At 44.3% G+C, this 15023-nt stretch overlaps 1 protein-coding gene across 9 annotated transcripts in view; it reads right to left on the bottom strand.

Moving 5' to 3' along the window:
• MOB3B (MOB kinase activator 3B) overlaps positions 1–15023 on the bottom strand; it is a 167832-nt gene that overhangs the window by 133047 nt on the left and 19762 nt on the right. The window contains exons 1-2 of one of the 9 annotated variants that reach the window (XM_036261890.1): positions 13744–13983; positions 13610–13652 (exon numbers count right to left, since the gene is read on the bottom strand). The exons of 7 other annotated variants lie outside the window; for them this stretch is intronic. The gene's annotated coding sequence lies outside the window, so the exon portion shown is untranslated. Of the gene's footprint in view, positions 1–6230; positions 6347–13609; positions 13653–13743; positions 13984–15023 lie in introns of those variants that run through there. One more of the 9 variants, XM_036261894.1, reaches the window with a different exon arrangement.

Genomic DNA, 15023 nt, shown 5'->3' on the forward strand with positions numbered 1-15023 from the left:
GAACAGCTCCTTCCCCGGCTGAGAGGGCCACACTCCTGCAGTCGTGATGAGACATAATCGACAAAAGAAACCTGAGAAAACAGAGACACTTCACACAAAACCAGCAGCGGCCACTGACAGGTCAACCTGGGCCCATCCGAACAGCTCGCACATTTTCATTTTCCAGCCTTCACTGAAAAGCCAGCTTCTTTAGAAGAAAGCCCAGCTTGAAAAAAATGTTTAAAAATTCATGATAGATCTTTGGAACATCTTTGCATGGTGCTGCAAAGACTCCCACCTGTGTGCTTTTTTTTAAAAAAAGAATAAGTTTTAAAAATATGCCTCAGAGGAAAAATAATGGGTTAGAAAGGAGGTCATTCAGTTTGGGACATTTCTTTCTTTCTCTAATATGAGAAGCAGGTGTATCGCATCACCTCCTTGACTGCAAACTCGACGTCTGTGAGTTTGTTGCCTACCCCCAAGCCTTTGCCTCTGCTGCAGTCACCCTCCTCCCCTGTGTACCCCTTCACACCGGGACCTGTCAGCAGGGCCCCGGCCCTAACCTGTCCCTCTGTCACCCTGCACAATACCATGAAATGCATCTTCCCTAAGCCACGGCCCTGCCACCATCCTCGTGTGAATGTAGGGCAGGCCTTGAGCAAGGTCACGCTGAGAGCCTTTCGTAGCAGGAGGAACCCTGGCACATCACTCAATCAATTCGACCTCTCAGGACAGTAAATACAAAACCAGAAGCAGCCACATTCCATGCTCAGAAAAGTGAGGTGAGGCCCACAGCGCAGACTGGAGCTGAGAGCGAAGCCTCGGCCTCAGGGCCGGTGTTTCTTCCACCAGCCCGAGAATCTCTTGAATTAGCAGATCTCAACCTTCCTGATGCCGCGACCCTTTAATACAGTTCCTCATGTTGTGGTGACCCCCACCATAAAATTATTTTCGTTGCTACTTCATAACTGTAATTTTGCTACTGTTATGTCTTAGGGGACCCCTGTGAAAGGGTCGTTTGACCCCCAAAGGGGTCGTGACCCACAGGTTGAGAACTGCTGTCTTAAATGCTTAAGTGAACCTGACACCTAACGCTTATCAAAGGGCCCTCAACTTAACTATCACTTTCAACACAAACCATACACATATAGATATTTTCATCCCCTGGGTATTTTTCAAGCTTTTATTTTTTTAAGCAACATAATCTCCCCTTCCCCCCACAATGAAATCTTATGCAGGATTCAATTATATAAAGTTTGATAAAAATTCTCTCCCCTGTGGTTGAGGCAGGGGGAAGGACCCTCACTCTTGCCTACCCACTCCCAATAGCCACTGAGACCCCCCTGAGGACCTTCAGGTTTGGATCCGTCAATCAGACAACTCAGGATCCCAATCCCACATCGTTCACCAGTGACTGGCCCTTTCCTCGTCCACCACCTGCCATCGACTTTCGACCTTCAAGGCCTGCACAGTTGCCACCACCTCCAAGCAGCTCTCCTGACTGTGGCCAGGAGGTGACACTTGTCTTTCCTTTGCTCCAAAGCTCTGAATTTGTAACCCAAACAGTGGTAATCACTGTTCTTCTCATGCCTCACCCCCACCTTCCAGCCCCTTTATGAGGCACCCCCCAGGTGGCAGCTGCTGCAGGTGTGTAGATGCAGGCTTCAAACGTGACACGACTGCCCCTCGGGTGAAGGTTCGGCCCACCCCGGCGCCTTCTCTCAGGACCCCCACTAATCTGGCTCTGTTTCTGCTCATTCTTACTGCGCTCATTTTGAACCCTTGCTTCTCAACAAACCCGTGGGTAGGGTTTGGCTTACTCCTCTTGAGTTCTGCGCTCTTCCCCCAACTCCGTCTCCCATTTTTCTCTTTCATTTCCCCCTCTTGAGCTCTGGAGTCTCTGCTAGAGGTGGCTGGCCGCTGAAGAAAAAATAAGACCCCTCCTCACCCTGAACCATCCCACTGACGACTTTCCAGCTGGCCCTGGACCTGCCTCAGCAATGACCAGAGAACCAAGATCACCCCGGTGCTTGTTTAAAATGCGGACCCCTAGGGTCCCGCCCTCACCTTCAGAGTTGGGGACTGACTCTGATGCATTCCACTGTATAAGAACTCCCCAAAATGGGAGTTTCACACTCCAGGCCTGGCACGTCCATGGGCCCAGGACCAACGGTCATTTACTGAGGAGAACAGGTAGATAGAAATGTGGTCCTCAGAAAAGCTGAATTTCCAGCAGAGAGAATGAAGAAAAGCCCTCAGGGAAAAGGAAGACAAGCCTGAATCACGCTGGAGGTCGGAGAGAGGCCCTTCCCTGACTGGTCTACCTGTGGCACCACGAAGGGAGAGCCTGGTCCACTCACCCCTGCTGCCTTCTGTCCCTTGGCCCCTGTACTGTTCAGACTGCTGGTTCAGTGGGTCTGAGATCAGGCTGCCTGGGTGCAACGCTCAGGTCGATCATTTTCACAGCTGCAGCCTCCTGAGCTTATTACGTGACATCGTTCAACTTTAGTGTCCTCTTTTATAAAATGGAGATAATAAAATTATCTATCTTGTAGTGTTGTTGTGAGAATGAAATGACATTATCCAAATAAAGCGTTCGACACAGCCCCAGGCACAAGGTGAATGTGTAGTAAGTATTAGCTTTTAATTCTTACCGTTCACATAACGCTTTCTTGAACTTATTCATTTATATGTGTGTCCCCCCTGTGGACAGGGGACTCCACAGGCTTCCTACTTTCTCCCCCTTATAAAAACACTCCTTTATTATGCCTCACAGGGTTGTGGTGATGACAGAATTAGACGACAGGCAAACACACAAACTCCTAGATACAGGGAGCAAACTGGTGGTCGCCAGATGGAAGGAGGGCCGGGGGAATGGGTGAGAAAGGTGAAAGGGATTAAGAAAGTACAAAATGACAGTCATAAGAACAGTCACGGGGATGAAAGTACAGCACAGGGCATATGTTAATAGTACTGTAATAATTATGTATGGGTACTGGATTGATCAGAATGACAACTTACTGCATAAGGGATAAAAATACCTGATCATTGTTATACATCTGAAACTAGTAAAAATAAGGGTCAACTGTAATTGTAAAATAAATTCATAAAAAGATTACAGTAAGTGGAAAGTCATTAAAATGGGTCTGGCACCCTCCAGCACTTGGTAATATCAGTGGGTATTGAAGAGGCTGACCCACCTGGGCCACGCCCTGGGCACCAGGGACAGCAGGAACTTTCCCTCACCAAGTCGAATGGCTGCAACCTCCCTCCAGCCACTGGGCAGAGGAGCCCTTCCAAACACAGGAGCCACGGGGCAGCCGCTGGCCACAAAGCCTGTGCTGATTGGACATTTGCACCCATAGTTTTATGATGGGAATTCGAGCTTTCTCACAGCAGTGCCAGAAAAACTCATCCTGGGTCAAGGGGTGCACTTATTTTTTATTTTTTGGTATGTGCCCCTAGCGGGAACCGAACCCAGGACTCTCTGGTCCGCAGGCCAATGCTCCAACCACTGAGCCAAACTGGCCAGGGCAAGGGGTGCATTTTTAATACCAGTATTTTAATTCTGATTTTCTTATGTAACCACAATGTGTAGACTTGCCAAAAATGTAAAAATAGAAGACAATAAAAAAAAAATCAAACAGAAAAATCTTCTCATCATTTCTAGACCAACTTGCATGGAAACAGTTACCCCACAAAAGCATGATGGGTGTTAATTTTTTCATTCATTTAGGGGAGTGGCTTTTATTTCTTCTGTTGTTTTCTTTGGGTAGTTTTATTTATTATTCCCACACTATTTTTTAATGACAAATGAGGGTGACATCACTCTTCTTAAAAACATTAAATGCTACAGAAGAAAAGAAAGAAAGAAAAAAAAAAGCCCTACCAGCCTCCAAAGGCCTGGGGGATTTTGCCCAGAAGTATACTTGTGCTCGAGCAAAGCAGGGCAAACAAACAGCTGCCTCCGCGGGCACTGTGCCCCAAACCCCTGCGGTGAGCGCTCGCTTTGTGTTTGGTCCCAGCACAGAGTCCAGGAAGCCACATTACTGACTTCTTTTTCATTTAAGATTATACATTCATCAGTAAGCCTTGCTGAGAAAGCCTTCATTAGAGATTTCCTCTATTTGTTCCAAGAAAGAACAGGAAAAATAGAAACACAGACACGATTCCTAGGAAAATAGCACCCGTCCAGCAAGAGTCCAAAACAGGTGTGTGCTGTCTCCTCCTCGCTCTTTAAATTGCATTTTATTACACACACACACACACACACACACACACACACAGAGCAAGCAGCTCCCTCAGTTTAGATTGTGTTTAGTTTTATATAAGTGCCAGATGACTCAAATTCCTTTTAGAAGATGTAGAAATCTATAAAAGGGCTGATAAGCATATAACCACAAACATTTCTCCCATCAACTTTAGTCAATTAAAAAAGTTTAAAGGCTTAATATAGTTGAAGATAGAAAACTACAGAGTTCCACAGAGACAAGCAAAGCTGCCATATTAAAAAAAGAAAAATACCCATCTGAGCCTCTTCGGCACATCTCAAATGCAGACCTTTATATAACAAATCAAGATACACCATTTGCAAACACACACACACACACACACACACACACACACACACATATATTTTTGGAAGTGCCCCTAGCGGGAACAGAACCTGGAACTCTCTGGTCCTCAGGCCAATGCTCCAACCGCTGAGCCAAACCGGCCAGGGCTGCAAATCTTTATATTTTAAATCTTAAGGTGGCTATTCCCAGACTGTAGGCACTGAGAGTTATTACACAATGAGCTGGTCCCTCCATTGGTCTCCCCTAATTTGCCATAACCCAGCATGTTTTCCGAAAAAAGACAAAACCTGACAGATCAGGGCAGTATGGCCAAGGAGCCCTGATTTGTTTCAGCTTTGAAAGGCCAGTGCCCGGAAGGCAATCCACACGCCTGGCCTCGCTGTCATGAATCACAGACACGTTTTTCCCATCTAGCAGAGAGCTTGTGAGCTGTGGGCACAACCTGCGCAGGCGCCTGGGGGAGCGCGGAGGGGGAGGGCGGGGTCACGCTGGGACGCGGAGTCACTCGGAGTTGATCCCTGGCACCAGGCTCGCAGAACGACCCAGACAGGAAGAAGGCAGGGCTTTGGCCTTGAAGATGTCCAGTAGGAGAAGCTTTCCACGCTGGCATCACAAGCAGAGATGAATCGGCTGCCCAGAGAGCTAGGTCTCTAAACTCATCCAACGCAAGGAGGGTCTTGTGGCTTCTGGGGACAATGTGGGGACCTGCAGGCGGAACGTGGGGACAGAGTGCGAGGAAATTCCAGTTTTCCATCCACAAACAGGGTAAGTGAGGATGGACCCCATGAAGATGTTCCCTCAAGGTCATCAGAGGTCATGCACTCTCCCCAGCTCCTCACTCCACCCCAAGAAGTAAGAACTTGGCATTCACTTGGGAAGCTGCCCAGATCGGCTAAGCTTTCACCTGGGGCAACTCACCTGAGAGCAGCCTTAGACACTTAAAGCACCAACTGCTTCATTTTTATAACAGCCTGGGTTTAGGGTGTATTTAATTTTATAGAGCCACCTAAAATTGTGTGGGAAGGAGATAAAGTAATTCTGATAATGATTTGCATGTCCTTCAACCATATCCCGGTAAACAGAAGAGGGGCCTTTTACGTACAGGTGCTTTCTGACTAACGATGAAATAAATGTACACCTCATCATTCCATGGCCTTCCAAAATCTCCTGAGGACTGAGGGCTTAGGAGAAATGATCCAAGTGGAATTCCCCTCGTCCTTCTAAGCCCGGCCTGCCTCTCCCCGTGTCTGTTACCTTTCCACCCCTCTCATGACAGCTGGCTGAATAAACCTCACCGAAGCCAGCAAACAAGTGGAGGCAGGGACACTGAATGGCACAACCCAGGTCAGCATACCCTAGACTAGTTGCCGTGACGACAGGGATGGCATGCGGCTGCTAGTTAGAGCTTTCCTATCATTTCTGTCATGAGACACACAGCTATTTCCTGTTCCGAGGGGTTTGAAGGGGCCAGGAAAAGGAAGACAGGAAGGAAAGAGATCTTCATGACAAAACCCGGTAAAGGCTCCTGGAGGATCTACATTCTTCCCCTCAGGCTGTACAGCAAATAACCCCTTCAAAATGAACTTTGAAATCAAGAGTGAGGCTTTTAAAAAGAATTCTAGTGTTATACTTGAAATTTAAGAATTTGCATACCCTTTCCCTCAGCAAACCCACCTTTAACGATCTATCAAAGGACAGAGGTAGTGAACTACTGTGTTCAGCTGAGATGGTCCCCAATGATCTCTGCCTCCTGGTATCTATGGCCCTTGAATAATCCTCTCCACCTGAGTGAGGGCTGGACCTAGTGACCTACTTCTAGTGAACAGGATACAGAAAAAAGGGTTAGGTTATAAGACAGTGACATTTGTCTTAATCACAAACACTCCCGCTCTCTCTGTTGCTCAGTCTGATGTAGCCAGAGCTCTCCTACAGAGAGGGCCACCTGGCAAGGAACTGGAGGTGGCTTCCCGCCTATGGCCAGGGAGGAATCCAGGCCTTCAGGCCAACAGGACACCAACAACCGAGTCGTGCCAACAACCACTGACTAAGATCAGATACTTTCCCACCTGATCCTTGAGATGTCTGCAGACCCAGCCTACACCTCGGTCGTAGCCTTGTGTGGCACCCTGAGCTGGAGAACCCCGCTAAGCTGTGCTCCAATTCCTGACCGGAGGAACTGACATAAAACACCTTGTTATTTTGAAGCCACTGAGTTTTGGGGTATTTTGTTATCTAGCAAGACATAATAGCTTTCAAGTATCCTTGTTTATAATCACATACAAAAAAGGGGGGAAACCCAAAAGTCCATTCAGAGGGAGTTAGTTCAGTCAAGAGGGGCACATCCATACCAGGAATATCGGGCAGCCCTCAAAATGCGGTGAGGTCGATATATCTGTACCGATACAGAAATAAGTCCCTGACAATGAAAAAGTTGCGAAACAACGTGAGACTTTTAAAACGTACCAGATAGCTAGTTCCCATGCTTGTAAACTCCAGACAAGCTTCCTATCCAGTGTTTCCATCTCAGAAAATAACAACTGTAGTTATCTAGTTGCTATAGGCAAAGAAACATAAATAACAAAAAAAAGTGGAAAGAAGAGAAAGAGAGATCATTCTTGACTTCCCCTCTTTCCCTCAAACTGCTCATCTCATCCATCAGTAAATTATGCAGTTTACCTTCCAATCGCCACCAGATTCCACACCTCTCACCACCTGCACGGTCACTCCTTTCGTCCACACCACCCTCCTGTCTCTCTTGGGCAGCTGCAGTGGACCTGACTCGCCGCCCTGCTTCACTTCTGCTCCTCTGCGATCTATTTCCAGATAATGATCAAGTGGTACTTAAAAATATATAAATAAAATCAGGTCAGTCCCTCTTTAAACCCTGGAAATGCTTTCCATCCCAGTCAGAATAAAAACCAAAGTTGCTTTGTTGATTCACAAAGCCGTGATCTACAGATCTGGCCCCTGGACACCTCTTCCTCTACAATTTCCCTCTCGCTTATCTATCCACGTTGGCCTCCTTGGTGTTGCCATAACAACCAAGTTCACTGTCATTCGAGGGGGTCTGTTAGTTTCTAGGGCTGCCATAACAAAGTTCCGCGAGTTGACTGGCTCAAATAACAGACATTTATTGTTACACAGTTTTGGAGGTTAGAAGTCTGAAATCAAGTTGTTGGTAGAGCAACTGACGTCTTTGGTAGGCTCTAGGGAAGGATCTATCCAATGCCTCTCTCTTTGCTTCTGATGGTTTGCTAGCAATCTTCAGCGCCCCTTGGCTTGCAGACACATCACCCTACTACTGGTGCTCTTGCCAGGAGCCTGCCTGTCTCCAAACTTCCCCTTTTAATGAGGACATCAGTTTGCATGGATTAGGGGCCCACCCTACTCCAGTGTGACTTCATCTTAACTAATTATAACTTCAATGACTCTACTTCCACATTAGGTCACATGCTGAGGCACTGGAGCTGAGGACTTCTATACATGAACTGAGGGGTAGGGGATATGCTTTAACCCATAGCAAGAGCCTTTGCAATCACGGTTCCCTCTTCCTGAAAAGCTCTTCACCCAGTGTGTTTGCCACCAGGCTGTGCCTTGTAGTCACCCAACTTACAAGGACCATAGCTGACCAGGAGTCACAGCTGCTGTGCTCGGAAATCCCTGTGCATTTGTGCCAAAGCCATGCTATCCGCAACCTGGTCCTAGTCAGTGACAGAATGACAGAGGTACCAAGCAAGCCTGTTCCTGGGAGATAAAAAGTTCACCTGACAGGTAGGTGTCTGACTCAAGGACTGTCCAACAGCCTTGTCAAGCTCCCTTAGAGCAGCACAGCACTTCCTTCGCCCCTCTTTTCCTCACCTGGGGTCCGACTCGCATTGTGATCTGATGCTCTCCCAGGCTCCGCCAGCTCCCATGTCCCTGGCAGCCGGAGCAGAGCACTCAGAAGGGCTTTGCACCTGGTGGAACTCTGCTGCACCATCTTGAAATGTTATTTTTGAACAAAGGGACCCACATTTTCAATGTGTACTGGACATCGGTCTTGCTTATAGGGGTTGTCTTAACACATCTCTTGCATCACTAATCTGGTCTTAGTGTCTGCTTCTTGGAGAACCCACACTGACACCCCAGATATCAACATGGCTCTTCATCCTGTAGCCTCTGGTCATCTCCTCTGAGAAGCTTCCTTTGCCACCCTAAATAAAGCATACCCCAGCCCTAGCAGGTTTGGTTCAGTGGTTAAAGCGTCAGCCTGCTGACCAATGAGTCACAGGTTTGATTCTTGTTAAGGGCACATACTTCGGTTGTGGTTTGTCCCTGGCCCTTGTCAGGTCATGGGGGAGGTGGCCAGTCGGTGTGTCTCTTTGACATCAATGTTTCTCTCTCTCCCTCCATCTCACTCTATCTAAAGTAAACGGAAGAATATCCTCGGTTGAGGATAAAAAAAAAATTAATTTAAAAATAAAGCATATCCCAGTCTTCTCTCTCCCACAACCCTGCTCTACTGTTCTTCGTAGCTCCATCTGACTTTATTGTGTACTTTTATTTTTTGTTGGTCTTGTCTTCCTCTTGAGGGGATAAACTATACAGAGGCAAAAACTTTGTTTTGTTTATTGTTGAACCCCAGTACCGACAGCAAAGCCAGTCACCTGATAGGTAGACAATAAATTGTGAGTAAATGAATTTATCAAAAAAAATAAATGTCATATTAAGTTCACCAGATCTTCCATCAGTTCCAAACATATATAAAAGGTAACCCAGTTTGACCATCTGAAGAATATACTTCAAGACCTACAAAATGTAACTTAATAAATACAGGCCAGAAGTGGATAGAGAACCCAAAGCCAGTAGTAGGCATGAGAGCAAGTGCTGCATCACCAGAGTGGGGCTGAATCTGGCTAGAGCCGCTTCGGGGCCTGGGGCTGAGCTTTTAACGACCAGGTTAGGTCGGGTGCTGCGGCCTGAGCCCATGCAAGGTAGGAGACGGGAACTGAGATAAGGCCACATAGTTAGAATGATCGAAAACCTCCCTCTACATGAAAATGAGATTAGAAAAACTACCACTGCTCACTGGTAGCTCAGGGAAGAGACAAATAAGTCTGCATTCTGCCCCAGTCTCAGGGTGAAAAAAAAAAAAAAAAATGCATCTAGCGAAAGAAACAAAACACCAAGCCTGTGCCATGCTCAAGTTGCTCAAATTTACGTTGTTTAGATTATGCAAGAATCCTGAGCTGATAAATCACCATAAAAATGTTTCTAGAGCCACAGTAACCTCTGTAGAAGCAAATTTAAATTGTTTTGTAAAAACATTTTCATAGACACCTCTCCAAACAGGACATACAAATGGCCAAGAGACATATGAAGAAATGCTCAACATCACTAATCATCAGAGAGATGCAAATTAAAACAACAATGAGGTATCACCTCACACCTGTCAGAATGGCCGCCATCAACAAATCATCAAACAACAAGTGTTGGCCAGGGTGTGGAGAAAAGGGGACTCTAATACACTGCTGGTGGGAATGCAGACTGGTGCAGCCGCTATGGAAAACAATATGGTGCTACCTCAAAAAATTAAAAATTGAACTTCCATTTGACCCAGTGATCCCACTGCTGGGAATATACCCTAAGAAGCCTGAAACACCAATCAGGAGGAATATATGTACCCCCATGTTCATAGCAGCACTATTTACAATAGCTAAGATCTGGAAACAGCCCAAGTGTCCACCAGTAGACGAATGGATAAAAAAGCTGTGGTACATATACACAATGGAGTACTATGCAGCGGTAAGAAAGAAAGATCTCTTATCCTTTGAGACGACATGGAGGGACCTGGAAAGTATTATCCTAAGTGAAAGAAGCCAAGCAGAAAAAGACAAATACCACATGATCTCACTTATATACGGAATATAATGAACATAACAGTCTGAGGAATACAGTAGACCCAGACACATGGAAGTAGGGCACAGACTGACATCCCTCAGAAGAGGGGATGGGGGGTGGGTGGGAAGAGATAAACCACAGAACTTATATGCATGTATGCATGACCAATGGACATGGACAACTAAGCCGGGGACAGGGTAGAGGGGGGGAAGGGTGGGGGGTGCCAATGGGGTAAAAAGGTAAAATATCTGTAACAAAAAAATAAATAAAAATTCATAATAAAAAAAAAAAAAACATTTTCATAACTCAGGACTCACAAGACATCCTCAGAATAAACAATTCCTGTTGACAAATCAGACAAAGAACCAAGCCAATCAGAGGGTGAGGCCATATATACAACAATCAGAATTAGCATTCCAGGAACTAATGGTAATAAAATAATTTGATGAATCTAAAACTAATTATGTTTAAAAGTATTTTTTCAATGAAAAAGTCAACTTCTACAAAGAAAGAAAGTTCAGATTTGAGGAAAAAAGTAAATATAATACTAAAAATTAAAAATATGTTAAATTGCATATTAGATATAGTTGGAAATAGAATTAGCATCATAAAAGATGGGTCTGAAGAAGTTACTCATAGCATAGCACAAAAAGAATAAAGGAGATAGAAAAAGTGAGAGATCATGAAACACAGAGAATAGATTGAGAAGATAAAATATATATTTGATTGAAGTTCTAGGAGGAAGGAGTAGAAGATTGTGAAAGAGGCAATATTGGAATGAAGATAACTGATAATTTACCGTAATTAAAGTAATACTTGTGTTCTTCATTTGAAACATCACAAACCCCAAGCAGGGTTTTAAAAAACACAAAACACTACAAAGACACCCCCCCCCCACACACACACACACACTTGGACACATTGTGGTAAACTGAAGAACACCAAACCAAAGACAGAGTCATGGAAGCAACCAGAGAAAAAGACAGGTTACCAACCTAATAATAGCAATCAGATTAGCAGCAGACTTTGATCAATGATATAGAGGACATAGAGGCTAGAAGACACTGGAACAACATATTCAAAGTGGTAAAAGAAAACTGTGAAACTACTATTCAATATCTAACTAAATTACTATTCAAAAGTAAATGTGATGCCCGGCTGGTGTGGCTCAGTGATTGAGCATTGACCCATGCACCAAGAGGTCATTGGTTTGATTCCTAGTTAGGGCACAAGCCCAGGTTGTGGGCCCAGTTCCCAGTGGGGGGCATGCAGGAGGTGGCCCATCAGTGTTCTCTCTCATTGATGTTTCTCTCTCTCTCTCTCCCTTCCTCTCTCTCTAAAGTCAATAAAGAAAAAATATGAATGTGAAATAAAGACCTATTCATACAAAAAGAAGACAATATCCAATTCACAGTCCTTACAACATTAAACTATAATAATGTTTCATATGAAGTAAATTAAACTAAGAAAAAGTAAGATAAACAACAATATGAAAAGTGATAATACACATGACAGTCGATTTATAAACACCCCTACTGTTTAAAAATTGTTTAAGATTAATGGGGGAGGAGTTATAAGCAACTTGGAGCTAAAACATTAGACAAAAATAATATGGAAGGGTCACTACCTTAAAATATTTGAAGTCCTTTGTGTTGTTTGAGAGGAGAATAGCAATTTTGAATAAGTATTGAATTTTTAAAGCTAAGCATGCATACTGAAATTTTAGGGGCAATGAGGATGAAGTGGAATGTATAACTTTCAAAGTAGTAGCAGAGGGGGAAAGGGGGGAAAAGAAGACTCGAATGAGACATGTACAGACAAATAAACCCAGACAGAACTTGCCGCCAGCAGATCCTCACTAAGGAAATACTAAAGAATGTAGTTCGAGCAAAAGGAAATTGATCACAGATGTAAGGCATATAGGAGGAGATATAAGAAGGAACTGCAAGGATATAAGAAGATACAAGATTCTAAAATACAAGTAAGAATTAAGAGGACAGAAAATGGCCAATATCTAGGTAAATCAATACAAGCATTGAGGCTATAAAATAAATGAAAACAATGCCTTTGTGGGGTTTTTAAAAGATCCATAGTTTTTTTGTTGTTTTTTTAAAAAAATGCATAGTTTAAAAAATGACATAGTTTTAAAATACACAAAAAAGCTAGCATAGGAATTGAAGGGACATAAGTGGGAAGGGTGTTGTTCAGAGGACGATAAAGATATTGATCACTTTAGAATTGGGTAAACTGAAAATACATGCTAAAATTACCAGGTTAACCACAAATGAATAAAAATAGACAATATAATTTTTGGAGTGGTACAGAAGAAAAAGTGGAGAAAAACAACAACAACAACAACAACAAAATCAGTCAATCCAAAAGAAAACAAGAAAGGAGAGAGGAAACATAGAAATTATGGGGCAAATAGGAAGCACAATGGCAGACATAAATTAAAATGTATCAGTAATGATAACATGGAGATTTGCCAAATGCTCCAGCCAAAAGATGGTACCAGATTCAAATACCTTCTGGGAAGACTAGGTCACATGAATGTGTAAGCAGCAGATCTAGGAAAGGAACAGCTCAAATGAAATGGTAAATGATGTTTTCTCAGGGTCAGGGAGACAATAGAGTATAGTGGGGCCTGGGGCAAACTGCTAAATTTATGTTTGAAGAAGGTAACTCTCACAGATAGTTGCTGCCATGTAGGAATACAAACCCAGTGTCATGTATGTCAACAAAGCTGGGAATTCAGTATTTCGTGGGAAATCTGATTTTTAAACATAGCTACTAATTTTTTTGAAAATGAACACCAAAAAAAGGAAAAGAAAATGCTGTCAATCCACTAGAGAGGAGGGTAAATGATAAAATGAAACAAAGCTGCAAAGAGCGTGGTAAATAAAATGCAAACGGAAGAACATAAAATGAAAGACAAAAGAACAACCCTTGCAAAGCCTTGCAGCATGAATGGAGGTGATGTCTTATCCTAAAGCACCACTGAGATCCACACCCTGTAATTTGCACCCTGCTCAACCTTATCATTTGGCTGAAGAGACCTAACATTAACGGATGGGAAAAACACTGCATAATCCAGACGTAAAGTACATGGAGCCCCAGTGGTCACTCAAAACTCCAAATAATGTCTGGATGTTTGTTCCATCAATTCTGCTTACCCAAGTCTCCTCCAGGGCTTACTGGTCACCTGAGTTTATCTAGCTGTTAATAAAAATAAAAATAGTGGTGTTAAAAATGCCTGAAAGGACAGAGAGGAGAAAGTGGAGATGGGAAAAGAATCAGCGGTATTCACCTTCTGTTCTCTGAGTCTGTTATTTGAGCCGGTCCTGGGATGTCAGCCCCTCCCCATGGTCTAGGAGGTAAGTTCCCACATGTTCAGCATGGATTCCAGGGTCTTTTTAGACCCGACCCAGCCCAGCGCGTGACAGGATGCAGCAGACACCTGTGCCCAGGCTCATGCCCCTGCCGGAAGCCTTCATCTCCTCCTCCCCACTTCAAATCAAATGCACTCCCCGGTGAAGTATTCTCTGAAGGCTGCTTAAGGTTCCTGATGAAATCCCTGTATGAGGAATGCACCAGATGGCTATTTTTAAACTTACTTGGGCTCTGCAAAAATATGTGTAACGAGACAAAGAAAATTGTGTTTATCATAATTCCAGAAGGCACGAGGGGTAAATGGGTTGGCCGGATGGAGCCCGCTCCCGGCAAGGAATGCAGCCATGGTGGGGACTGGACTCTTTCCCCAGAGGGCCTTGCCTGTGGACAGGCCTCCTGCGGAAGCTGAGTCAACCCACTGAGCATAGCTCCAGTGCCTACGGTCTAATCCCTGCATGGGTGCACACAAATATTTGAAGGTTTAAGAGAGATGCATAAGAGTGTCCAGATTGCAAAGAGAAAAACATAAAATGTAACAACTGTTTAAGTAAATGTCTATAAATACAAGATGTTTACTTCTTAATTGTTAAATCTAATATTCAATGATAGTTTATTCTATGTGAAAACAATTGGTAAATTTTCTCTTTTTAAGAACACGCAACTGTAACACTCCTGAGAAATCAGAGCCAATCAAAAATGAAGGAATATTGACAGTAAATTTCAAATGCCAAATTATAAAAATGCTTTTCATTTCTTGCAGCAAAAACTTACATATAACGTGGGATGTGGGCGCACGTTGACATGTTCGCTATGTGTGTGGGCACAAGAGGACCTAGGGCCTCCGCAGGTCGTGAAGACCAGGTCCCGTGTGCAGCTGGAGGGCGGGGAGGGCTTGCGGAAGCCAAAGCAGTGCAGGTGGACAAGGCAGAGAATTGTGGTTGAGGTGGTCCCTCCTCTACTCCCCAACACTCACGAAATCATTAATAAAACTACAGACCCAGGAGAATGCTGTTTCCACTATATTTCTTGTAGAAATGGGCAAAGGATAAGGGTTGGAGACCAGATCAGATTCTGAGTGGAAGTGAGGAGACCGCACAATTCAGGAGAAGGGACAGAAAAGCAAAGGGGGAGGGGAGAGAGCCAAAGGGGAGGCAGAGCGGGTGCAGGGGTGCAGGGAGCAAAATAGGGGCTAGAGCA

Source organism: Molossus molossus, unplaced genomic scaffold (assembly GCF_014108415.1).
Source record: "Molossus molossus isolate mMolMol1 unplaced genomic scaffold, mMolMol1.p scaffold_m16_p_14, whole genome shotgun sequence".
In the NCBI taxonomy this organism is placed as follows: Eukaryota; Metazoa; Chordata; class Mammalia; order Chiroptera; family Molossidae; genus Molossus; species Molossus molossus.